Source organism: Oratosquilla oratoria, chromosome 18 (genome assembly GCF_046742065.1).
Source record: "Oratosquilla oratoria isolate Oo_2021 chromosome 18, ASM4674206v1, whole genome shotgun sequence".
Taxonomy (NCBI): Eukaryota; Metazoa; Arthropoda; class Malacostraca; order Stomatopoda; family Squillidae; genus Oratosquilla; species Oratosquilla oratoria.
This window is the reverse complement of record NC_134794.1, coordinates 16,849,467-16,876,966: the sequence shown is the minus strand read 5'-3', so window position 1 is coordinate 16,876,966 and position 27,500 is coordinate 16,849,467. Positions and strand designations below refer to the sequence as shown.

The 27,500-nt window shown below is 39.5% G+C and overlaps 1 protein-coding gene across 2 annotated transcripts in view; it reads left to right on the top strand.

Annotated features, from left to right (window-relative positions):
• LOC143035096 (uncharacterized) overlaps positions 1 to 27,500 on the top strand; it is a 75,172-nt gene that overhangs the window by 302 nt on the left and 47,370 nt on the right. The window lies entirely within an intron of this gene.

Here is a 27,500-nt window from a genome sequence, read left to right as displayed (position 1 = left end):
CCAATTACCAAAGCACACTTAGCAAAACTTGGTTGATAAATAAATTCTCTTTATTTTAATATTATTTTCTTTTGAGAAAATATGACACCTAATGCTGCGTAGTTTGAATTATGCTTAACACATCAGAAGAACTTGTCCAGAGAGTAGTGTATCACTAATTTTTAACTATTTTAGACATAGAATAAGGACTCTCGAAGACAAGATGTGTGTGTAATCTAACACTGTGCATCAACCTTGTATACAAAATCGAACAGGAAGCATAAAATTGCTTTCCAGATAAAAAGAAATAAATCTATTAACTGCATGGATTAAATATTAACATAAATTTTTCTAACTTTGAACATATCAAATGTAAGAGAGATGTTGACTGACGTGTGACTGTTGGAATAGAACGACTGATGACGTCACATCCGGTTGCGAGAAGAAATGATGCTCCAGGTTTGGGTGACTGATATATTATGGCTGCCGCCAGGTGATTTTATTCAATTGAATGAAACCGGCCTTTGAGGCTTTCTGGGGCTCGTGACTCTGGCTGGTGTTCAAGTGTCAGTTATATTTCACAGAAAACGGTTGAGTTAATTCACTAGACTCTATACAACGTCCAGCGGATCAGAGTTACGTAATATTCTTTCATGATTGGGGAATAATCTCTATTCAGTGATAAAATTCTGATTACTTTCATATTCTCTTAATATCTGTGTTTTCCACTATTCTCCTTCAATTTTCATCACCTTTAGGACTCCGCCATTTCAACGCGATAATCTGCCTAAGGATGAAAGCGCTAGATTTCATCGACAGAATGCTAATAGCTCTAAAACAGTAATAAGTGACATATTATGTACCCTAGCTCATCGCGTCAAGTCACTATCACTTGTCACGAGCTAGTGCAGGTTCGAGTCCTTGGCTGTACCACGTTTCAATTTCCGTATGTATGCCTCCTCGAGTTTCTCGATGTTGATGACTTAGAATTAAAGTGAATTGTGGTTGATAAATGTAAATCTGTTCACTGGGACCCATTCAGTGTTGTACAAATGTATCATATATGTATATATACATATATGTATATATACATATATATATATATATATATATATATATATATAAAAGTTCAGTCAACCAGCCATTTATAGTCCACCGCTGAACAAAGGCCTCTCCATACCTCTTCAACGAATCACGACCACACCAGCTTCTGCCACAGCACTCCTGCAGACTTCTCTCATCTCTCCACCTTCTGTCAAGTCTTCTTCATCTATAATTCCCTTCTCGCGGCGTCCCCTAAGTAGCGCACTTGCTCCTTCTGTCATTCTCTTTTCTTGTTGCCTGATAGACCAAATCCGTTTCCGTTCCTTTATCGCCTACGCAAGATCTTCTGCAGTTCTCTCCCCAACAGTCTAAACACAAAGGGCAAAGATAACGACATTATTTACTCCACTTACCATCTTACTGTTTTTCATCATAATTCCCGGCATTGATCTCTCCAATTTTCTTAGTACATTACTTTGTTTTCGTCGCTTTCCCCAATTTCCAAGTTTCACATCAGTAAGTGGATAAAGTGCGTTTGGGATTTCATACATTTATTAAACATTTTCTAACCAATAGCGATGTGCCTTTAAGCTTAATTTTCAATATCTGTAGTCAGTTTTAGCATCTGGTCAAATAATCATACTTTTCAATTTGATCAAGATTCTTACCATTGATTATAGATAATTTATTCTTTATCTTTCGACTTGAATGTTGTTTTGGTTTTAGTGCCACAAGACCTGATAGATACCGGTAACCCTGGAGAGAGTTCTGTCTAATCGATACATTTCTTATAGTCATTAGGATGCTCAAGGTTACGTCCATCAAGGTGTGACCTCGCGGAAAGGTTCATAAATTTATCTGGCGTCAATAGGCATCTCAGGCCAGGTTAGTATCAGCTCCTAGCAAAAATTTTGCTTCGAGATTGAATGTGATAAATAATAGATCTAATATATTCAACTATTCAAGGTGGATATAAGGGATTCCATTCAATCTAAAGGTCATTCTTTGAGTATATGAAATTGTATGAAATCATTGTGTATGTGTATTTCCCTAGTTGTATCTCGCAGTGTCTAGTTTGCGCTTAAATTCGTGTACACACTATCATTTTATCCACTTTGTTCCAGATATTTATCACTCTGTGTGGAAAACTTTTTTTTTTTCAAGCCTCTTCTATAGCTACCCTTTTTGAGTTTTTTATCATGTCCCTTTGTATTTCTCTTATCCCAATTTAGTAAGTCTTCTCTATCAAGGACTTCTGTGCCTTTCATGATTCTGTAAATGGTCAGCAGGTCGCCTCTTTCTCTTCTTTGTTCCAAAGTCGGTAATTTCAATTTAGCCAGTCTCTCCTCATATGACAGATTTGAAAGTGTTGGGGCCATTTTCGTGGCTGCTCTCTGGATTCGTTCAATTTTCTTTAGATATTTTTTTTGGTACTGGGTGACTATAGTGTCGCAGCATACTCTAGTCTAGGCCTTATTAGTGTGACTAGTATTTCTTTAACCATTTCTTCGTGTGTGTGTGTGTGTGTGTGTGTGTGTGTGTGTGTGTGTGTGTGTGTGTGTGTGCTCGCGCTCGTAGAAACCACTGACACTAGTTCACTGTAGTCAAGGAAGGATATTTTATTTTATCCTGCATGGAACACATGGCAACAGGGCATTGTGTTTGACGAGAAGCATGTCCACACTGTTTCCTTCATGTGTTAGACATAAATAATCGCCGGTGGGTCTTCAGTACGTGTCGAGCATAAAGAGACGCTGGTCGAGGGTGTCCTCACCCTCTCTTTCGACACAAAGACATCTACTTATAGCCTTCTTTCCTTGGGCGTGTCGCAGGTTGATATTGTTGGCGCGCCGAAAGCAGGAGGCCTTTGATCGGGCGAGCTTGTACCCAATGAGGATGCATTTTCAAATGTATTTATTTGAACACCCAAGACAGAACCACAAAACATCATAACTATGTATATTCAATTTCGTTGTTTAATATTTTATATATCCCCAAATACAGCGGCTCTTTTAGAATAAAAGTTGTCGTTTTTTAACAGAATTGCATCTTAGCAACGGTGAAACATGCAAATGCATAAGGCTCTTGCGTCATGGGTCTGGTTCCAGTGTGCGCAGTAGTACGTGCGCAGAATAGATATATGTCCCCGAAGCTGCATGGGCATGTGCCGAGTCAACGGGCTCGCTATTACGAGACTTCGCAGTATGTAGGAGGGGTTTTGTGTGGGAGTTTACAAGCTACGTGTTTTCCGACACATGCAGTGGCAGACGTAGAAAATGTACTACCGTTCCAAGTGCATTCTCTTTGTTTATATCTGTTATCGAGATTATCATGGTTGGGGTTCTTATCAGTAAGTGAAACGAAACTCATTTAGATAACTACACATTAGCAAAGCGCCGAATGATTTATTTTCCCCAACTTTACAGGCAGAGCCATTTTATTTGTAAGGTGCCTACGGGGCACAAGCATTTGTTTTTAAAGACATTTATTTATTTTCATATTACCTGCGTCGAGTATTTGTTTGATAATTTAATTTCACCTTACCTTTTTTTCTTAACCTGCGTCTTAAGCGCGGTTCACACGAACAATGTTTCGGCACCGCTGTTCACACGAGCAAAATGGGAAAAAGCTGCTGAGAAAACGGGAACTTGGTGCCGAAACAATGATCATATGAACCACGTTTTAGGAACGCCATGTCCACGGTACGGCCGCCGGTCAGTTCTGCCCGGATTCTGGTCCGGATCCAACCAGATTGGATCGTGTATGTCAGTCGGGCAAACCTGAATCCTACACAGTTCAGTCTGGTCAGATCCGATTAGATTTGTCCGGTGACGTCGAAGACCGGATCGAACCGTGGATGGGGTCTCTTAGATTAACATCAGTTAATCCCGGTCGCTACACCTCAGGTTTCATTGAAACGGAGAAGTGCTGCAAGTCTCGCATTGTAATGGAGACCTGGAATTAGCTTGAAATGCCTGAAAGCTTCGTGATTTCGGTCCCGGGACAACTCCGGTAAGATATTCTAACCAAACTGTAATTTTAGCGAGACAACTAATTCTCTGTGGTTCTTCTTCTGTAGCGAAAGGGTTATGTGAAGGTTGGAATCAACCTCATCACAGAACACCTCATGAAATAGGTGTCCGTAGGTTCACACAAATAATAGAGAAGTTTTGCTTTTTTTTTCGAAAGTTTCCTCTTCATTCAAACCTAGACCCTTAGATGGAGTGATACAGCAGCGATTGACCAATATTCTGACCGCAAAGGAGCTCTTAGCCATCTTGACCGCAATATCTCTTGACCTTACCCAACCCCCACCGGCTCCTAACAGGTTTTTTTGTCGCCTGAGGCTATACCCTGTTCCTCCCCCCTACAACACCCTATCCTCACCCAGCCCCCCTCAGCCGGTGACTGACCATCAGCCGGAATACAGTCGTCTTTCTTTAGACATGAAACCTAACCTAACCGGCTGGAGAATGGGAATTTTAGCCACTTTGATACGAAGAGAATCACTCGCCTCATTCAGAAAAAAAAACACCAACTGAAGCATTTCGTTATATTCATGAGATCAATTTTACTCTTCTGATACTACTACTGCTACTATTACTTTCGTTGCTAGATATAACAGCAACGATTTGGGAGTTCTCCCTCTGCTCTAGCAGCAATCTTCACATTGTACCACTTTTTCGTCAATTGTTGAGCACAGCATAATGGCGCCGTTTACCCTGAATGAAATAATGTGTTCGTATTTGTGTGCCCGCGATTCTTAACCCCGCCCCCTCATTTCGATGACATTCTCTAAGCCATTCAGTAGAGTCGTCTGATGTTAGCTGGAGTTAAATGTAAGTTTACATCGTGGTAAAGGTATTATATAAGAATGCACGCCAACTTGATTACGTGTCAGTCTTGGCGAAGGGCGAGTAGAGAAGTAAAATTAGACTTGGCGTTTTCGTGTTCATCATCTATTCATCCATTTATATATGTATCTGATATATCTTACACAGTTTTATTTTTCTTGGTTATTCGTTTATCTTTTTCATCTTATTATAAATATTATTATTTTATTTAACTTCGCTATGGCGCGAAAGTTCTATCGACATGCTTTGCAGTGCATTGTAGTCTGTGTGTCGCGTAGGATGTGTTATAATAACGTTCATCTCATGAGCCACGTGTGTATCCCAACGGACGCAGGCGACTTAGGCCGTTGTAACACGGAACAAAAACGTTTTCTATCTCTTGACGCATCTAAGCGAGTCGAATTATACATGCGCATCACATAAAGAGGAGTCCCATGACGAAAGAAAGGTTATATAGCGATACTTTCTTACGGACCGATAAAAGAACTACTGTTTCTGATAATAGTAGTTATAATGATGGCAATACTGATGGTAAAGCTCCTGTTACACGGACGAGTTCGGTTGAGTAGAAACAACTTAGGTTACACTCTTTTATTTTTCGAATCTCCAAACGTCAAATCATCTTTGCGTCATATATTGAGAAGCTGAATGGTGTACTAAGAGAAGTTAAACATATACGAATATTAGACACATTGTTGAGTCCTTAGGGAAGTCTAGATTACTGTAAGCAAAGTCGTATTCAGCTTTTCAGAATCACAACATAGAGACGGGGAACTGTGAATAGGCCTAATGTACCTGAGTAATTACGTCATTAAAGTCCCGTTTTCTTCGTATAAGGGTACTGGCCGAGTCCAAGAACACACCCAAATCATGAAATCTAATCAATCATCTCTCCAATCTCAGCACCTCGGCAAGGAAGGATCACCCCTGTCTTTAGCCACACTACTTGAGATAAAAGAAAATGCAGTAAGGCACAGTTCCTCCATAATAGGGTTTGACAGCCGGAGTTGGTTTATTTGGTAGCATGAGCCCGCCAAAACAGTGTCAACAATCTAACCGATCCAGATTAGGTTAGCCTAGAGCCTCCCACACATCGTCTGATTGGCGTGGAGATAATTCTCAGATATTTAAATTTCTCGCGAAATTGATATGAGGAACAAGACCTTCATTTGACTTTTGTTATACTTGTTGTCATAGATTTTTTTTATTCATGTTGTTAATTTGTTGATGCTGCAGTGACGTCATGTCGCACCTGAAAAAGTTGTCCGGATTTCATGGAAGACGTTATTCGAGTATTACAGACTCGTTTACTTTTTTCCAAGAAGGAAAATTAGACTTTTTTTATGTTTGTATCTGTTTGTTTATTTATTTATTTATTTATTTATTTATTTATTTATTTATTTATTTATTGTTTGGGGGCCAAGTGACGTGTACTTGTAACCAGATTCCAAAGTTTGACGTAAACTTTGTGTTTTTCTTATCTGTCACCAGAGGGCTTTTCAATCGCCGCACCCTCACCATGTTACAAATATGACTCAGATTAATATTACTCCCGAAGTGTTACAAAATAAAACCAGTCTCTTTATGCAATTCAACCACAGTTAAGAGCATTTGCACGGTCAACATTCATTGACAATGATTAAATTGTCAATGTTTCTCGTATTGTCGATTGTGATCCTTCCCGCTCTTTCAATATCAAGCAATCTTTTTAATACGTCGTAGGTTATTTGATACCAAGCTGACGTGGTTGAAATTACTGTCATTCAGTATTGTAAGAGAATATTTACTATGCATTTGGGGTCCCTCAAAACTGTTGACGTGCATTTGGGGTCCCTCAAAACTGTTTGCGACATCAGTGGCCTTATTACACTTGTTTGTTGCGTCACCGGCCGTCTGTGTGCATGACAGCCCAAGGAGTCATTGCCGAGTCACCTTGACTGGGAAACTCACCAAGCCATCTAGTCTCACTGCTAACGTCGAACATCTGGCACCAGTCAGCTGATTCTAGCGTGAGCCAAATATTTTCTTCTCTCGAAGGCCACAATGAACGTAACAGGTAAATGTATCTATATTCGAGAAATATTCCTAATGGGACACGTGTGTATGTGTACGCGCACGCGCACTTTTGTGTGCGTGTGTATTTACCTAGTTGTATTTACCTAGTTGTATTTTACGGGAAGGGGAGCTATGCTCGTGGTGTCCCGTCTTCATATCTCATTTTATCTAAACTATTTTTGAATTCATGTATTGTTTTTGCACACACTACTTTCTCATCTAACTTGTTCCAACTGTCTATTACTCTGTGAGGAAAGCTGTTCTTTTTCAGATCTCTTCTATAGCTGTCTTTCTTGATTTTCTTTCCGTGTCCTCTTGTATTTCTATCATCCCATTTTATTAGATCCTCTCTATCAATAGTTTCTATGCCTTTCATGATCCTGTAAATAGCTATCAAATCTCCTCTCACTCTTCTTTGCTCTAGTGTCTGTAGCTCAAGTTTTGCTAGTCTCTCTTCATATGATAGTTTTGAGTGTTACTGCCAATTTTGTAATTGCTCTTTGTATTCTTTCAAGTTTTTTTATACATTTTTTTATTTTTGTACTTGGTGACCACATCGTTGCTGCATATTCCAATCTTGGTCTTATCAGAGTGATTAGTATTTTCTTCACCATTTCTTCATCCAGGTATGTAAATGCCACTTTGATTGTTCTTATTAAATTATAAGTTTCTCCAAAAATCTTATTTATTTGTTTCTCAGGTGACATATTATTCATAACAATGATTCCCAAGTCCTTCTCATTTTCAACTTTTTTATACTTTCTTCTCCCAATTTATATGATCCTGTTATTCTGTTTTTGCTTTTTCCAAATTCTATTATACTACACTTTTTAGTATTGAATTCCATCTCCCACTTCCTACTCCATTCCCAGACTTTATTTAGATCACTCATATAACTTTCAATTTCTTCATCCATATCATTAATATATATGTAGCAAACATTATTGGGGCCAAAACTGTTCCTTGTGGAACATCACTTATTACTTCATCCCAATTTGAATGTTTGTCTCTTATCACTACTCTCATTTTTCTTTCTTGCAAAAAGTCTTCCATCCATTTCAGCAGTTTGCCCTGTATTCCTCCTTCGGTTTCTAATTTCTTAAGCAACTTCTTGTGTGGTACTTTGTCAAAAGCTTTTTTTAGGTCTAGAAATGCACAATCAGCCCATCCATCTCTTTCTTGTATTATATATATTAGTCTTGAATAGAAACATATTAAATTGGTGACGCATGATCGTCCTTGTCTGAATCCAAATTGCCTTGGATTTAGCACGTTGTTTTTTTTTCTAAATATTTTACCCATCTACTTTTGATAATTCTTTCACAAATTTTTGCTATTGTACTTGTTAGAGAGACTGGTCTATATTTGGTAGGGTCTTCTTTATTTCCCCCTTTATATATAGGTACTATATTTGCTTTTTTCCAATCTTCTGGAACTTTTCCTTCTTTCAAGGAACTGTTTATTATGCTATGTATTTTGTCTGCCAGTTCATTCCTGCATTCTTTCAAAATCCAGTTTGCTATTTCATCTGGTCCATGCGATTTTCTGACATCAAGATTACTCAAGTGTTTCATTATTTCATTCTTTGTTACTTCTATTTCTTTCATAGGGGGACTTTCTCTTTCCATTCGATCTCTTCAGGCTGTATGTTCTCCCTTGTAAACACTGATTTAAAATGCTTGTTCATAATTTCCGCCATTTCTATTTCCTCTGTGTATTCAACTCCTCCTTGTCTTAATTTCTCCAAATCTTGTTTGTTTTTCAGTTTGTTGTTTACAAATCTGTAAAATAGTTTTGGTTGATCTTTGCATTTTTCTATGACATATTTTTCATATTTTCTCTTTTCCTCTCTGCACACTTGTACATATTCATTTCTATAACAAGTATATGTTTTCCATTTTTCAGCCCTTTTGTATATCTTCAATTTCGTCCAAACTTTATCTCTTTTGCCTTTTAACTCTCTACAACTTTTGCTGTACCAGCACTTTATATATTCTTTTTCTTGTTTTTGTCTTGGGACATAGTTTTCCACTCCTTTTTTTTTGTATTTTTTTTTTTCAAAATATTCCATTTCTCTTCCACTTTTGTTTCTTCTTTGTATATTTCTTCCCAGTTTTCTTGTTGAAAGAATTCTCTTATTTTATCAACATTTGTTTTTTCATACATCATTCTTCCTTTTCTATATTGTTCGTTTCTTTTCATGTATTTTTCCTCATTTAGTTCCAGTTCAATCAATATGTGGTCACTTTTACTTATTGGTGTTTTATATTCAATCTTTTCCACTATTCTAGGTTCAGATGTGATTATTAGGTCTAGTCTCGATGGTTCTTCTTCATTTCTATACCTAGTGTTCTCCTGTATCCACCGTGTCATTGTATGGTCAATAATCATCTCGAGTAGAACATTGCCCCATGAGTTTTCTCCACCCTTTACTGTCATCTCTTCCCAGCAGACTTCTTTGCAATTAAAGTCGCCCATCATAACTATTCTTCCTCCATCTTCCATTATCTTATTTAATGTTATCTTTGTGTCTTCTAACATACTTTTATTTTCACTCTCTTCCCACGAGGCTGTTTTTGGAGGCACATAGTTTATCACGAACTTTCTGCTCTTCTTATCTCTGTCTTCCACTTCGATCATAATCATCTCTACTGTATTCTTTCCATATGTGACACACCTCACGTTTATATCCTTAGTCAGGAACATAACTCCACCCCCTTGTTTTGTCTCTCTGTTTCTAATCCAATAATTATATGCATCATGTCCTACACTGTTGGGTGGTAGTGGACCTTTTAATTTTGTTTCTACAATTCCCATTATGTCCGGTTCTTTTTCCTTCAGATAATCATTCAGCTCATTCAATCCTGTTATTAATCCATCTATATTTGTGTAAGACACTTTTAATTTTCTGCCACTTCCATTGTATTCTCTGTTTCCCTTTTGTTTTTCTCTAGTATGTCGTATTTCCTTATTTTCATATTCACTACTCTCCAATAGAATTCTTCTTTTTCTGACTCTGTTCTGTTCTCGTTTTTTTCCTTAGCTTCATGGCTTTTCTTTTTTCCTCCTCTCTTTCCTCTTTATTCATTTCTCTTTTTATCCATACCTTTTTATATTGTTCACTTGTTGCCAGTTTCCCTGTTTTTTGCTAAGATATTCTCTGCCGTCGTTTGCGACCTGAATTTAATCTTAATTGGTCTGGACTTATCTGTACTATACTTCCCGAGTCTATACATCTCTTCAATTTGTTTCATGATTTCAGTTTCATCTTGAACTAATTCTAGTAAACTGCTTACTTTTTCTTTTTCCTCATTCATTCTTGTGGTTCTATTTGGGTTATATTTCTCTTCCATTCCTAATATAATTATACATTTCTTTTTATCTGCTAAGTCCCTTACTATATTCTCCTTCTGTCTCATCACTTTAATAACTGAGTCTTCAGTTTGTTCTTTCATTTGCTGTTTAATTATGTCAGTAAATGCAACTCTACTGTTTTCTTGGATCTTTTTCCAACCCTGTACTTCCTTTGCTATGGCCTCTTTATTGTCTTTATTATTCCTCTTTAATTCCTCATTCTCCTCTTTTACTTCTTTTAACTGTCTTTTTAAATCTTCTATTTCTTTAGTTAAGTTTTTGTTCACCTTCTCAAGTTCTTCCAGTTTTTCAACTCTTTGCGCAATCTTTACTACGTTACCGAACCTCTTCTCCCAATGTTCGGTCATTTGTTCAAGTTTTTCCTCTAGTCTTGCCAATCGGGGGAGGTTGGTATCCGCCCCCCCCCCTCATTAAATCCCTGGAAAAAAAAATTCTTCACCTTCCATTGTGCAACTCTTACAAATATTTCTAATCTTAATGCTTTTACTGATATTTTCGATTTCCCCAGTGTCGTCAGCTGATCTTTTGTTTACATTTTTCCTGCTGTCAGGGGGAGCCCGTTCGTCTCCCTCCTCATTTTCTTCCATTTCCCTCAGTAATCCCTCCCCTTCTCCCCTTTCATTACCTTTTTACTACACCACGAGAATTCCCCTTCCCTACAAATACAGTAAGGTACTTCCTCGTAGTTGAGATCCACGAAAAATGCGTTTTTTTCCGGAGTTCCAATCCACGCCGTGAATCCGACGAAAGTGTGTGTGTGTGTATAAAATATTCCAGACTCCAGGACTTCCCAGCCTCCGTCACATTGACGTCCTCTTCCTCAATAAGTAGTTTCAACACTTTATTACTTCAGGGTCTTTTCACTACAATAGGATCAAAGACGTGGGCCAGGACCGCGTTCCAGGAAGCTCTGCGTCATGAGACAACGTCTCGCTTCACTGCGTTTTCCCCACAGCTGACTGAAATACCCCTGTAGGCAAACTGAACAAACATAGAAACCAGATAAGTCGCTCAGATGGCTAATCGAGATAAATGTTTAATCCTTTCGAGCCCTGGGTTCCCTCCCCCTCAGATAGATAAAATCACCGATCGGCAGACAACGAATGCGCTGGTCAAGTAAAATACCCTCTGGCTGTACCGAGGGTCAGTTGTTACTCTGCCTACCACGAAAGGGAAGAGCAAGAAGAGTGAGTGAAGAAACGGTTTTGACACTGAAAGGTCAGGTAAGGATTATAACCTTCTGTAAAAAATTGCGTAATGTTGACATTGAACTTGAGAGGACGATGTGGTGGGGGATGGAGAGTGAAAACGGACAAAAGACTCGGAGAGAAGAATGCCGAGAGTGGCTATGGGGTGAGGGCGAGACGTGAGGTGACCGGTGGGTGGGGCGAGTTTTGGTTCCCGTCCAAACATGTGATGTTTCATAAATTACGTAAGAACTGAGGTGGGGGCCAACAAAGCTGCAAAACAAGACGATGAAAAAAATTATGTTTTGACAGAAAGGAATGTGAAATGCTACAATAGCCAGAAATAGACATAGATGAGAGAGAGAGAGAGTAGTTGCTCAGGATCTTGCAGTGGAAAGGGATAAAGTTACCGGTACAGGATTTTCATGAACGGTTTGGATGCTAAGACGTACATAATTGTTATAGCTACCTCTCGACGGTTTTGATTCAACCGAGAAAGACTCTCTGTACAGCGAAAGGAATAATTACTTCGCTACCAAAAGTTTATCAAGTTCTCAAGCCAACAGCAGCTTTGAATGTAACGCAATCCACCTAAAATGTTAAACCTACATAGATAAATATTAAATCACAATAAATGTTTACAATTTTACACACGGGGGTATTTTTGTTGTAAGGTTTAGTTTGAAAGAGATTACTGCACACATTGTAACCACACACACCCTGAGAACGCCTCTTCATCAGAAATCGGTAGGAAATCATATTGAGAAGTGACCGATTTTGGTGGTCACGCGTGCAAGAGAAAGAATATAACAGGACAATATCGAAACCGGTTGATGTAATAGACGAGCAAGAGCTGTGAGGTGTTCCTGCTTTCGCCTACGTCTTAGCTCATTCCACTGTTGACACACAAAATTCATGGCCACGCTGCAACGGACCGCTACGGGAAGGCCTTTTTAAAAATGCGCAGCGTGTGACCACCTCGCCGTCCCCTCACATCCCCTCCGTCTCCTGTACTCGCCCTTTTTCTCTGCCACAATACTTTTTGACCTTCAGCTCAAGTTCATACTTTAAGTACGCTGCAGGACCGCGTTCCTTGGGCGAGGGGGTTGTACCCTTTGTTAGCAATTATGGTGGCTTAATCCAGCTTGGTTAGGTTGTTTGAATAGTGAGAAATGCAGTTGTGTACTGTAGTGAAATGGTGACGGTTTATGAATGTCGTCTTATCCTCGGAGACTGAGAAATCGAGCCGATCTGGGAGCCAATCCTACACTAGTACTACACCAATGTGACGTTAAAAATGTGTGCTAACATATTTAAAATAAAAAACTGAATCAATTGCTCAAAGTTAGGATATCTGGAATCCTTATTGCAAGAATGGAAAGTTTATTCTGTTTCATTTAGGTTTAGGAGGAATACATACCCGTTCCTCTCCCACCCTCGCTGTGACTGTTGATGTTATGACGCCTATTGTAAATAGTTTCATAAACCCGCGAATCTTACAACACCTTTTAGATTACATTTTTTTTTTATCTTGGTTGATCCCGAGTCAGTCCACAGATGATTGATATAGTCTGTTCTTTGTCAAATAAATAATAAAGTGTACCTTGCCACGTAAATAGGCTAATTGCGATGGTTGCAAGTATCAGCATTACGAATTAAAGCAAAGGAGTCTACAGACACTAGGCGCGTGGAAATATGTAGGGTGACATTGGCTCATTCATACACAGCGCAAAACTAAAAATATGGACTCGAGTTGCCAAGTCCTCGTGTTGACTAATTTAACTATTTTTAGAGTACGGGCTACTTAAAGTTGTACGTACTTCAGTAGTCAGACTGGATAAGTAGTAAATGTCTCGAAAACAGACTTAGGCACCTTAACTTACACTTCCTGAAAAGACGAAGAATGCGTGGTGATCTAATAGAGGTATTCAAATGGGTTAAGGACTTAGACAAGTGTGATGCAGACAAGGTCATCAAATTAAGACAGAAGGGTAGGACTCGTAGTCCTGGAGTTAAATTGGACAAATGTATGTTTAAGAAGAAACTGAAGAACTGGTTTACCAACAACGTGGTTAACGAAAGCAATAGACAACGTAGTGAGCGCTGTAACAATTAGTTGTTTAAGAGAAGATAACTTTATGGATGGGGATGAAAATGTTGTAAGGGACATGGAATTACATAGTGTAGGCCTTAAGGTCTCTTGCAGCCTCCTCAATTTTTGTGTTCATATTATGTGCATCTCCTTTCTATTCTGGAGATGTGCACACACTTGGTACAATCTGGGACAAGGACTTGAAGCACCTTAAATATAAATATAGCTTTTATTGCTTATTATTATATATATATATATATATATATATATATATATATATATATATATATATATATATTTATATTATTTTCTTTGTATGAAGTATTCATTTTACAGATATTTTTTTCTCTTGTTAAGTAAATTAATAGAATAATCATAAATAAATCTGTATAACGAGAACTGTTGGGTGGCCAGGACATTTTTACCATATTTTTAACAATCCTCGCCGGGAATAGATATTTCGAGATGCAGTCCATAGTCTTATTCTCAAATAAAAAGAACTGTGATCGATGATTGTGGTACTGCATCGGCTTCAAAGTCGGGATGTCACAAGTATTCTCGAAAACAAATCGGATAGGGTTTCGTCTCTGAAGGTCATAGCCTGGGCTACGTGAGGGGACCAGAAGGAGAGGAGGGGAGGGGAGTGGTGATAGAGTTGAAGTAGTGCGGAAATGACGTCTCACACAAGATAGAGGGAAACTTGCTTATGACGATGTTTGGTTGGTGGCAGTGTCCCCGAGCTAACTATAGCGAGCGAGGTCGAACAACAATCATCTCTCTCTCTCTCTCTCTCTCTCTCTCTCTCTCTCTCTCTCTCTCTCTCTCTCTCCCGTTCTCTCTCTCTCTCTTTCCTTTCTTTCTCCTCTCTCTCTCTCTCTCTCTCTCTCTCTCTCTCTCTCTCTCTCTCTTTCCCTTCTTTCTCCATCTCTCTCTCTCTCTCTCTCTCTCTCTCTCTCTCTCTCTCTCTCTCTCTCTCTCTCTCTCTCTCTCTCTCTCTCTCTCTCTTTCTCTCTCTCTATCTATCTCTCTTTCCCCTCCCCTCTCTCTCGTTCTCTCTCTCTGTCTTTCTCCCTCTCTCTGTCTCTCCCTCTCTCTCTGCCTCACCTCCTCCCCACTACCCACCTCCGCTTGTCGAGCGAAATCGGTCGGGGCTCACTAAAATATTATCCTTAAATTAGGCAAAATGTTCCAATGGGCTCCAATTCTATGATGGCAATTACGATCATCGCCGTGGCAGCCCCCCCCCCCCGATGCCACGGCGATGATCCTAATCGTCTGACGGCAACCAGAGTAAAAGGTAAAGTGCCATCCAGCACGGGAGGGATTTTTATAACTTCCTCTTCCCTCCATTGTTTATTTTCAATACTCGGTACTTGAATCCACCAAACTTCCCTCTAGTCTTTCTCCTTCTGATTATTTCTATATATCTTCTCTAATCTCTTTTTACTTTCATCCTATTCTTTCCTCTTCTTGAATTCTTCTATGTCTTCTTCCTCATTGCCTTTTTAATTTCCCTTTTCCTCTTCTGCCTCCTCCTCTACCATACTTCTACCTCCCTTCCCTCATCCTTCTACTTCTTCTCCTCCTCCTCCTCCTTCTTCTTCTTCTCCTCCAACTCACCCTCCTCTTCCTCCTCCTCCTTCTCCTCCTCCTCCTTTACCTACTCCATCTCCTCCCCCTTCCTCCTCATCCTTTTCAATCTTCCTCATATTCCTCTTCCTGTTTCTCTTCCTCTTTTTCTCCACCCTCCTCCTCCTCTTCCTCTACTCGCTCTTCGTCTTCCTTCTCCTCCTCTATCTACTCCACCTCTCCTCCTCATGTACCTTAATCCTTGCCCTACACTTTACTCCTCCTCCACCTCCTTCTTCTCCTCCTCCTCCTCTTCCTCCTCTTCCTCTACATCCTCCATATTTACCTACACCACCTCCTCATCCCCCAACTCTCCCTCCCCTCCTCCTCCTCCTAATCCTCTTCCTCCTCTCCCACTACATCCTCCTTACCTACACCACCTCCTCATCCCCCCAACTCTTCCTCCCCCCTCCTCCTCCTCCTTACTCCTCCACAGAACTCCCTCTTCTATAACTTACTCCTCTTCCTCTATTGCTTACTTGTTTACTTCCGCTATTGTTGGCCTACTTGCCCTCTAGTTTCACTTCCTCCTTCTCCTTCCCTTCATCTTCACTTCCTCCTCTTCCTCCTCCTCCTCCTCCTCCTCCTCCTCTTCCTTTACCTCCTCCCTTCTTGTTCTCTACACACATTCTCCTCTTCACATTCTCTTTCACTTCCTCCCCCTCTTCCGTCTGTTCCTCCTTCATTCTTCCCCTCCTCCTCCTCCTCCATCTGTTTCTCCTTCATTCTTCCCCTCCTCCTCCTCCTCCTTCGTCTGTTTCTCCTTCATTCTTCCCCTCCTCCTCCTCATCTCCTCTTCATCATTTCCCTTTTATTTTCTTCCTCGTTTTCTTTCACCTTCATTTCTTCTTTCGTTTTCGCCGTCTCCTCTTTCCTTCTCCTCCTTTCCCTACTCCTTTTTTTTCTTCCCCCTCCTCCTTAACTTTTATGCAGTCAATGTTTTAGGGACTGTAGTGACACCCCCACAGACCAGAGTTGCGAAGCATTCTTTCATGATTGCAAACTGATCTTTACTCAAACAAGAATACCGACCAATTTCGACTTTTGCGATCCTTAGATTTCCACTTTACCATCTCTGTGACGTCATCTCTCCACTTTGATATTCTCCACAAGGACAGAAGCGTTGGTATGGCCCCCGCAGGATATCTCCTATCTATCTATCTATCTATATCTATATCTATCTATATCTATATATATCTATATCTATATCTCTCTCTCTCTCTCTCTTCCCCCCACTCTATCACCTCTCTCCCCCTCTCTCTCTCATGACGAATAAGCATCCCTAAATCTTACAAGATGGGCATCATTTTACACAGTGCGTGTACGTGGGCTGTGTCGAAGGGCTGGCGCCTACCTTCTGCGAGTCCAGTTACCAGGTGGCGGGTGATCAAGACCAATTATATACGGTGCAGCAACTCCCATCCCGGAGACCAAGCAAGGCCAACGGGCTACTCTAGACAACTGTACGACAATTATTTCCTGATCCTCCCTCTCTCTCTCTCTTTCTTGCTCCTTCTCTCTTTCTCCCTCTTCCTTTTTCTATTTCTCTCCCTTCCCCCCACTATCTCTATCTATGTCTCTCTTTTTTTCATTATATTATCATATATGGGTTAAGGACTTTGACAAATGTGATGCAGACTAGGTCATCATATTAAGACAGCAAGGTAGGACTCGTAGTAATGGAGTTATATATATATATATATATATATATATATATATATATATATATATATATATATATATTGCTATAGTTGGGCAGCAGATCCTCTTTAAGGCAAATGTCATTAAAATTTGCAGCAGCTTCTGCGTTCACGAGTTTTTTGCTGACATTCTCAACTTTTCTAATGCTGGCGCGCTGAGTCGTGCTAAGTTCTTTAATTACCTGACCAAATAGCATTGGAGGTATAAGTAAAGGCATCGGAATTATCTTCTCTAATTTTATGCAGAGCTTTCGCCTAACTGTTAGGCATCTTCAGTGCTAATGAGTACAGTGTGTGGGAAATGATCTTATATACACAATTCACAGATCACAGACACATGCGTGCTGATCCGGTTGACCAATCAGGAGGCAGGAACACTAAGCTCCGCCCCCAGGCCTAGCGGCTGATCCTTAAGGTGACCTCGATGTCTTTGGATGTGGGAATGATAAATGGATCCGGAGTCTGTCTGTTCATCGTGGGGTTTTTATCTTTTATGTATAAGGCTTCTAGGATATGAAGGCGTGTGTGGTTTGTTTCTGTCTGTAAAATAGTGATGCCCTCCTCCAAATTCTTTCTTGTCAATGGGGTCTGATGTACGTCTTCGTGGTGTCGCTTGATAGCGCCATTGGAGAGATGAAGGGTGAGACGCCTCGTGAGCTTCGTCGTAGTCATCCCTATGTATGTTTCATTGAGGGCTTCACAGTTCCCTTTTCTGCAGGAGTATTCATACACGAGATGGCTACGCTGAAGTTCCGGTGTCCTCTGGCAGGGGTTGTTCTTTATAAAGAACAACCCCTGCCAGAGGACACCGGAACTTCAGCGTAGCCATCTCGTGTATGAATACTCCTGCAGAAAAGGGAACTGTGAAGCCCTCAATGAAACATACATAGGGATGACTACGACGAAGCTCACGAGGCGTCTCACCCTTCATCTCTCCAATGGCGCTATCAAGCGACACCACGAAGACGTACATCAGACCCCATTGACAAGAAAGAATTTGGAGGAGGGCATCACTATTTTACAGACAGAAACAAACCACACACGCCTTCATATCCTAGAAGCCTTATACATAAAAGATAAAAACCCCACGATGAACAGACAGACTCCGGATCCATTTATCATTCCCACATCCAAAGACATCGAGGTCACCTTAAGGATCAGCCGCTAGGCCTGGGGGCGGAGCTTAGTGTTCCTGCCTCCTGATTGGTCAACCGGATCAGCACGCATGTGTCTGTGATCTGTGAATTGTGTATATAAGATCATTTCCCACACACTGTACTCATTAGCACTGAAGATGCCTAACAGTTAGGCGAAAGCTCTGCATAAAATTAGAGAAGATAATTCCGATGCCTTTACTTATACCTCCAATGCTATTTGGTCAGGTAATTAAAGAACTTAGCACGACTCAGCGCGCCAGCATTAGAAAAGTTGAGAATGTCAGCAAAAAACTCGTGAACGCAGAAGCTGCTGCAAATTTTAATGATATATATATATATATATACATATATATGCAAAATAACCACAGGAGAAGGGAAACTTGTAGACAGTAAGTCCTTTTTTGTATCACGGTGATGTGATTGCGCATATATATATATATATATATATATATATATATATATATATATATATATGTGTGTGTGTGTGTGTGTGTGTGTGTGTGTGTGTGTATACATATATATATACATATATATATACACACACATATACATACTGTATATGTATATATATAAAAATATATGTATATATATTATATATATACATAACAAAGATATGTCGTAGCACATATGTAAAATAATACTGATGACCCACTTTCGGAGAAGAATAAGCGAAGATATAGAGATCTGTATATTTCGATCACTTACTGTGATCCTCTTCGGCAGATATAAGTTACAAAGTACAGAACAATATGTATTTATAGTAAAGCAGTGAGGTAACATGAGGGGACGAGGCTCAGGTCAACACGCCCGGCACGCATGCTCGCATCTTGGTGGCTCAGGTCACATGACCGGCGTTGCATGGGCCTTGGTGAGTTTTGTCCACCGTTAATGTTGATGGTAACATTTTATTTATGGCAAAAGAAGAAATACAGTCTGGTGACCATTGACCATGGGAAATGTTATAATTTGGGAAATTGTTTATTAAGGAGGATTCTACTATTTTTCTTCTGAAACTACATTTGGATTTATAAATTATTTCAGCATCGTCCCAATTTATTCGGTGGTTTTTATTGGCGACGTGCTGAAATACTGCGGAATTTTCCTGTCCGTATTTAACAGAGTTCTTGTGCTCCTTAACCCTGGTATTGAGATCTCGACCCGTCTGTCCCCAATATACATCATTGCAATCTAAACAAGGTAATTTATAAACTCCAGGAGTTGTATTACTCTTGGATCTGTGATGTATATTGACAACTTTACTGAACAAATTATTAGGATAATGGAAGATAAAATTTACCTTTTCCTTTGGTAACATGTGAGACAATTCATGGATGGATTTGTTAAAAGGCAATTTTATGCTTCTATTATCCCAATGATGATTCATGGCGGAATGGGAATCTGTTTTGTGAAAACTAATTTTGGCCTTGCTGAGAGCTTTTTGTAAAAACCACGGCGGGTATCCTAATTTTGTTAGTTGATTTTTCACTGAATTTAGTTCCAAATCTAAGTATTGGGAGCTACAAATTCTCAAAGCCCGTAAGAATAGGCCTGAAGCTACACTATATTTTATTTTGTCAGGATGGTGGCTAAAGAAATGTAGGTAGCTCCCTGTGTGGGTGGGCTTCCTATAAACTGTGAAGGACAGTGACTCCGCATTTCTTATTATTAAAATATCTAGAAAAGGTAATTTGTGATCTAATTCCCATTCCACCTTGAATTTAATATTGTTCGTTAGGTGATTGAGCTGGTTGTGAAATTCTTGGAATGATCCCCATTCATCATCCCAAACCGTAAAGATATCATCTACATATCTATGCCAAAACATGGCGGGTGGTTTAATTTTCGGTAATAGCACTGATTCAAAATATTCCATATATAAGTTGGCTAGAACTGGCGAGAGATTAGAGCCCATGGAACATCCGAATTTCTGTTTATAATAAAGATCTTTGAATGAAAAAACAAGAACTCTGTTAAATACGGACAGGAAAATTCCGCAGTATTTCAGCACGTCGCCAATAAAAACCACCGAATAAATTGGGACGATGCTGAAATAATTTATAAATCCAAATGTAGTTTCAGAAGAAAAATAGTAGAATCCTCCTTAATAAACAATTTCCCAAATTATAACATTTCCCATGGTCAATGGTCACCAGACTGTATTTCTTCTTTTGCCATAAATAAAATGTTACCATCAACATTAACGGTGGACAAAACTCACCAAGGCCCATGCAACGCCGGTCATGTGACCTGAGCCACCAAGATGCGAGCATGCGTGCCGGGCGTGTTGACCTGAGCCTCGTCCCCTCATGTTACCTCACTGCTTTACTATAAATACATATTGTTCTGTACTTTGTAACTTATATCTGCCGAAGAGGATCACAGTAAGTGATCGAAATATACAGATCTCTATATCTTCGCTTATTCTTCTCCGAAAGTGGGTCATCAGTATTATATATATATATATATATATATATATCAAGGGCTTTTCCCCTCCTTACAAAGAAGGTAACCAAAGATGCATACATCCATTTCCACCCATTTCATCCCCACATACTCCACTTCCATTCACCACTCCTCCCTCCCTCTTTTCTTGGCTCCTCCTGGATGACGGATTATCCATGCATCTCGCCCACTGCTCTGGGTCAGAAGCAATGCAGCAAGACACAGCACATCCACAGCAAGGCCGCTTCGTTTAATCGGCGACCCCCTCTCCGTCCCTTCATGTAGAAAAAGAGAAGACGGGGAGAAATCCCTTCGGGCTGTATCAAAATATCATTCACACATACTCCCTCACACCCCTCATCCGCCAACCACCCCCTTCCATACATCACAACATCATCCATAAACAACCATTCTCCACTCACCCCTAGCTTCCGCCTTTCCCTTCCTTACTCAACAGACATTCCCCTATTTCCCAATGCCCCTTTTGGCCCATCCATATATTTCATCCTTGGTCGCCCCCTCGTGTTCACTCCTCCACCTCTGCCTTCCACACCTCTCTTCCTAATATTTCTTCAATCATTCTTTCCACGTGTCCAAACCATCTCAATACTCTGTCATCAACCCTATCTCCCAACTGCATTTCCACCCCCATTCTCATTCTCACCTCATTTTTCACTCTATCAAGTCTAGTAACCCTTACCATACTTCTTAGGCATTTCATCTCAAACACATTTAAACTCTTCTCTTATCTTCCATGTTTCTGCCCCCATATATATATATATATATATATATATATATATATATATATATATATATATATATATATATATATATATATATATATATATATATGTATATATAGTCACGTGTCGTTCATATTATATACTATTAAAAGAAGGTGAAACTTTCATTAAATGTGATGCGTTCCATAACCTGAAGGTGGCTAAGCGTAAGAAACGACATGACGTCACCAGCCTCTGCAGGAGAAAAGTGTAACGTCACGTCCTTAATATTTTCATATTATGAGACTATTCTATACTCAGTTGGTGTAAACTTATATTTTATATAATAGAAAAAGTAATGTTTCATACATATGATTTTATAGTATTCTGAAGTACTTACGTTATCAAGATTTTATATACATTCTTTCTAAACATGCGTTGTTAACCAACGGTCAACGACATCTTCTGCGCTAGATTTGAGCAAAGTAGCTTCTTGTCAATGGAGTGGATCTCTCCCGAAAGACCCACTGACAATCAAGTCATCGCAAGAGTGTAATAAGACTCCAGAATTTATTTTATCAAATCTCTAGAATCAGTGGAGAACGTGAAAATATGCACAAGGAAGGTTAATAGTAGTTTAGTAGTAGTAGTTACTAGTTAGTAGTAGTTTGGTAGTACGATCTCCAAGTTATCCCCAATCGGATACTTAGCTACATCCAATATAAAACTCTCAAATTCTTTGGTTCAAAGAAGATTATTTGCCAAACGGTTCGCTTACTATTAAGTCTACAAAAGCTACGAGTATATTCACTTATTTATCTTTCAGAGATTAAGAAATACATTATTTGCAATACCGACTGATAGCAATCACCTACTTTTATTATGTTTTCTCTCTCATCCTCACCTTCTTCATCTCATTTATCTATTCCCCATTCTCCTACTATTCCTTCTCCCATCTATGAAATTTGGGAATAGAATCACCACGGGCTTTTGTGGCGAGCCCGTTTGGAGGGTGATTCAATGTATGAGTGTGTGTGGCTTTGGCCACGCGCACTTATACATCAACTAATGTGCATACTTATGTGATATATGTATGCACATCACGGTGAATGCACCCTTTCTAACATGGACAGTGTACGGTATTCAATATACATGGAACATATGATATATAATAATTTATTTAAAGGGGGGCTGACACTCCACCAGCCGACATAATTCATATTCACCAAGGTGGTTGCATAGTTCCTTCTTCTTCACAATTACGTTTTTCTCTTCCTCATTCTTGTCCTCCCCCTTTCCTTCTCTTCCTCCTTCTCTCCCTCATTTTCTTCCTCCTTCCTCCTAATTCTCCTTATTTTTTTCCCCTCTTCTCGTTTATCTCTTCCTCCTCTTTCTTGTCATTATCATCATTATTCAGATGATTATTACTGCCATTATTATTATTACTACTGTTATCATCAATATTATGATCTTTGTTATTATCATTATTGTCATTGTTACAATTATTATTGTTGTCAGGATGTCGGCTGGAAGGCAAACACTGATGGGGAGGCAGTTGTTTTGTATTAGAAAGTTGGGCGCCAAGAAAATAAAAATGGCTCGCTCTGTCAGCGAGTGGGAAGGGGGGAATGGCTAAGGAGTTGACAGCGATGTTTTTCAAGTCGGGTCCCAAGGCGGTCTGCCAGCGGGGGAAGAAAGGGATACGGCGACGGAGGCAGCGAGCTAGGCTTGCAGCGTGATGCTCCGGGGGCTTGTGCTTTAATTGGCCGCTAGGGAGCCATGTGACGATGCCTGGGAAGCCAGACGCAAGGCGTTCCCAGGCCACTGACCTAGCTAGAATAGAATGTAGACGGAGTTGGGTACTGCACGTGCGTTCCTCAAGGAAACTTTGTCCGACACGACGCAGCTGGGTGTACGCAGGTGCGTCCCCAGGGAAATTAGTGATGCTGTGGTGAGGCGTCGGACAAGTGCCTAACAATTATCATCATTATTATTATCACTATTATTATCATAATTATTATTATTGTTATCATTATTATTATTATTATTATTATCTTTATTATCCTTCTTTTCCTCTGCTTCCGCCTTCCTCCTTTTGGTCTGTCATCTTACACCAGTGACATTTTGAGCGCCGAGTGATCGAGTGGGTCCGTGACCAAAAGGATACAAGTACAAGATCGCCATGTTGGTCAGCTCTCTCCTCTGCACAATTCTTTTGCAATCCTGACGTGATCAATGATATTGAGTAATAATCTGTACTCCACAATGTTACTGGCAATGTAGGAATATTTTTGAAGAGTCGTATAGACGGGGCAGCTGTATTGAGTCCATGTATTGTGTCAGTAATGTTGATTGTGTAGGGGCCACCCCATAACAGACAGTTTATGTAGACTCAGCGCAATATCACCCAACCTAAATGAAGTCGCCAGATGTTCGATAAGATGAAATTTACAGCGCATAAAATCAAGAAAGTGTTTCATTTTAACTATTTTCACTTCTAAAAGTAGTTATTCCATATCTCCAGGGAGAAGTTTCAATTACGTAAAAGCATCGATCACCAGTGAATTATTGATCTGCCCATGGCCTTCACCTTTATAGTGCCGGCTGCTTTCGACATGACTTGTGTAACAGATCTTAGTTTTACGTGAAGAACAGTGGAGCCGGCGACGTGACGTCACTCAAGCTCCGCCTCCCTGCGATTTTCAACCTTTCGTCGTTTACTTTACCTTCTTGGTTTGATGTATTTAGCTATTCACTCACTACAAAAAAAAGCGTTTGCAACTAAATGACACGGAAAATAAAAAAAAAATCATATTAAGGGAAGCAAGTAAATACTTTGGGGATTTGAAAAGTGATATGAAAAATAAGCATCAGGGAATGGATGCAAAGAGGAGATTTTATGAAGGGGTGATTGTGCCGACGGCATTGTATGGGGCAGAGACTTTTACTTTAAGAGAGACAGAGAGGAAAAGTTTAATTGTGTTTGAGATGAAATGTCTGAGAAGTATGGTAGGAGTTACTAGTGAAAAACTAGGTGATTAGGAGAGCAGTAGTAAAAAAGATTACAGATAGGGCTGATGAAAGATTATTGGGATGGTCTGGACACATGCAAAGAATGGGTGATGAAAGATTATTGGGATGGTTTGGACACATGGAAAGAATGGGTGATGAAAGATTATTGGGATGGTTTGGACACATGGAAAGAATGGATGATGAAAGATTATTGGGATGGTTTAGACACATGGAAAGAATGGCTGATGAAAGATTTGTAAAAGAGGTGTGGAAGGCAGAGGTGAAGGAAGTGAACATAAGGGGACGACCGAGGATGAGATGGATGGATGGGGTGAAGGGGGCGTTGAGAAGAGGGGAATGTTTGTTGAGGAAGAAAAGGAAAAGGCAGAGGATAGGGATGAGTGGAGAATGTCTGTGTGTAGATGATGATACTGTGAACCAAGGAAGGGAGAGGTGGGAGATGGGGATGTTAGGAGGTGCTTATATGAAAATTATATTTTTACGCAGCCCGAGGGGATTTTTCCTCGTCTACTCTTTTTTTCTGCATGAGGAAACGGAGACTGGGTCGCCGATGAAGTGAAGCGGCCTTGCTGTGGATGTACTGTGTCTTGCCACATTGCTTCTGACCCAGGGCAGTGGGTGGAATACAGGAGTGATTTGTCATCCATGAGAGGGGGGAATGGTTGAGAAATGGCAATTTGCTTTCTTCTGGAAACTTCTATACTCGCTACACGTCCGAACACACACATACAATGACGCATCACTTTTAATTTGTACATCTATACACAGTGCTAACAGAATTTATACTGATTTATATATATACTACATGATGGATGGGAGTGGAGTGGGTGGGAGTAGGCACGTGCCTCTGGCTACCTCCCATATAAGGGGGAAAAAGCTCTTGAGATACAGATAGAAAAGACAGAGTAAATCTTGATCAGGAATTAAAAAATATATTATCCATAGGTATATAAAATGTGAATTGTCTGATAGATTGTAATGCAGATATAATACTAACCTTTCATGCTTGGAAGTACCGCTACTGTGTGAATTTTTTAGCCTCTCTGGAAGGTCTTTGAAGTGGAGAGGTGGTCTTTATGAGATGAAAATCAAAGAATTCTAACTATAGAAGAGGGGCCAGAGTTTTTGAGAATTTAGGGTTGGAATATCGAACATCATTGACTCCGTACAAGAAATATAGTGACCTGAATAGACTTTTCAAAACAGAATAATCTGGCAATTTCTTTCAGTAGAATAAATCGCTAGGCAGTAATCGGAATGAGAAAGAGTCAAATATAGATATCTAGATATGGACGAACTGTGAGGGAACGTGCAGCCAAGTCAATAGACTGCCCTGCATGGCTGACAACCGATTCAGCAAAGGGCATTAGAAATTTAAGGCCTGCGAGAAGGAACAGAAAGGTTCTGACATTTGGAAAGTAAATACAAAGGAGTGATGGTCAATACTGTACAATCAATTATGAATCATTATAATTATTATTATTTCTATCATTATTATTATTATTATTGTTATTATCATTATTATTATTATTCCTGTGGATGTGCTGTGTCTTGCGGCACTGCTTCTTACCCAGAGCAACGGACAAGATGCAGGGATGACCCGGCATCCAGGAAGTGCTAAGATAAGAGGGAGGGAAGAGGGTAGAAGGGAGTGGAGTATGTAGGGGATGGAATGGGTGGGAGTGGTTTCTATGCCCTGTTTTATAACTCCTTTGTAAGGGGGAAAAAGCCTTTGGAATATATATGTATGTATTATTATTATTATCATATTTTTTTTGTGAAATAGAAAGGGTCTGTGCATTTTCATAGACCAAAAATGACATCCGCGCTGCTGCAGCACTCAGGAAGCAGGTACCTGACTTGTTTTCATTAATTTAAAAACGTTATTCACCTTATGCATAATCACAACTCGCCCTAGCCTAGCAACCATGTGCACATTTTACTATGCATCTCGGTTACTCCTCAGAAAATCCACATCTTTTCCTAAACTCTTTTCTCGCTATGGATGTTAATGACACAAGATGTTATTTTCAATTTCCATCAAATTGCTTTTGTTGGTATCAGATTCTATTCGTTATTCGTGTTCTTTTGTTTTTTTTAATGTTTGCGGCATGCGTGGTGTACCTACACTCATAAGGTGGACGCAGAATTTATATAGAATATATAGAGAGTATATTTACAGATGTTTTGGGTTTACTTTTCGTGGCGATTTGAATGCATGAACGGTTGGGAGTGTGTGTGGACATTTGGCCTCCCGAATTCACAATGTTTACTCACTATGCATTATGATGTTCTACCATTTACATATATATATTGCAGAAACCACAGAGAAAATAAAGTCGGAATACTAAACGTTTTCTTCTATTACGACATCCTCTGAGGATGTCGTAATAGAAGAAAACGTTTAGTATTCCGACTTTATTTTTCTTGTGGTTTCTGCACTATCATTTAGTCACGCGTTCTTGTGATTATTTTTGCAATATATATATATATATATATATATATATATATGTATATATATATGCATATACATATATAAATATATATATATATATATGTGTGTGTGTGTGTGTGTGTGTGTGTATATATATATATATATATATATATATATATATATATATATATATAAATATATTATATATATATATATATATATATATATATATATATATATTAACCCAATTTCAATATTTATGTCGCCATTAGGCATCAGCCCTAAGGTACAATTCGGAAATAAAATTCGTCGACATTTTTTATCTTCGAAAAACAATAAGTGGCAACCTCTCGTAGTAAAATAATTTTTCTTTCTTATTACTCACAAGTTTAGTGGGTTTCTGTTTAATTTTGTCTTGTGCTGTGATTAGCTAAGGCCTAAAAAGGGCTATCACTAAAATTGATATTTAGATAAATACAAATTTAGTTATAACCAAGTATCACATTTGATTTGCAGTTGAATTTTGAATACATATACACGATACGGTATGTAAAGAAGCTAAACAAGCGATATTTTCTTTGTCATGTTTAATCCTTTCCCTGGGAAGAGAGGTTTCCTTTAGCCACAGAAAGGATAAAATCGTAAAACACAGTGGAATAGTTAATAGCCCCTTCCCACGACCACAACTTTATGGTGGAGAGGAGCCTACGCCAGGAGGCGCTGAGTAGCTGCGGCCGAAGCCGTCTCCTTTACCCTAATATGAGCTTTATGGACTATTAGGTCAGATAACAGTTTTT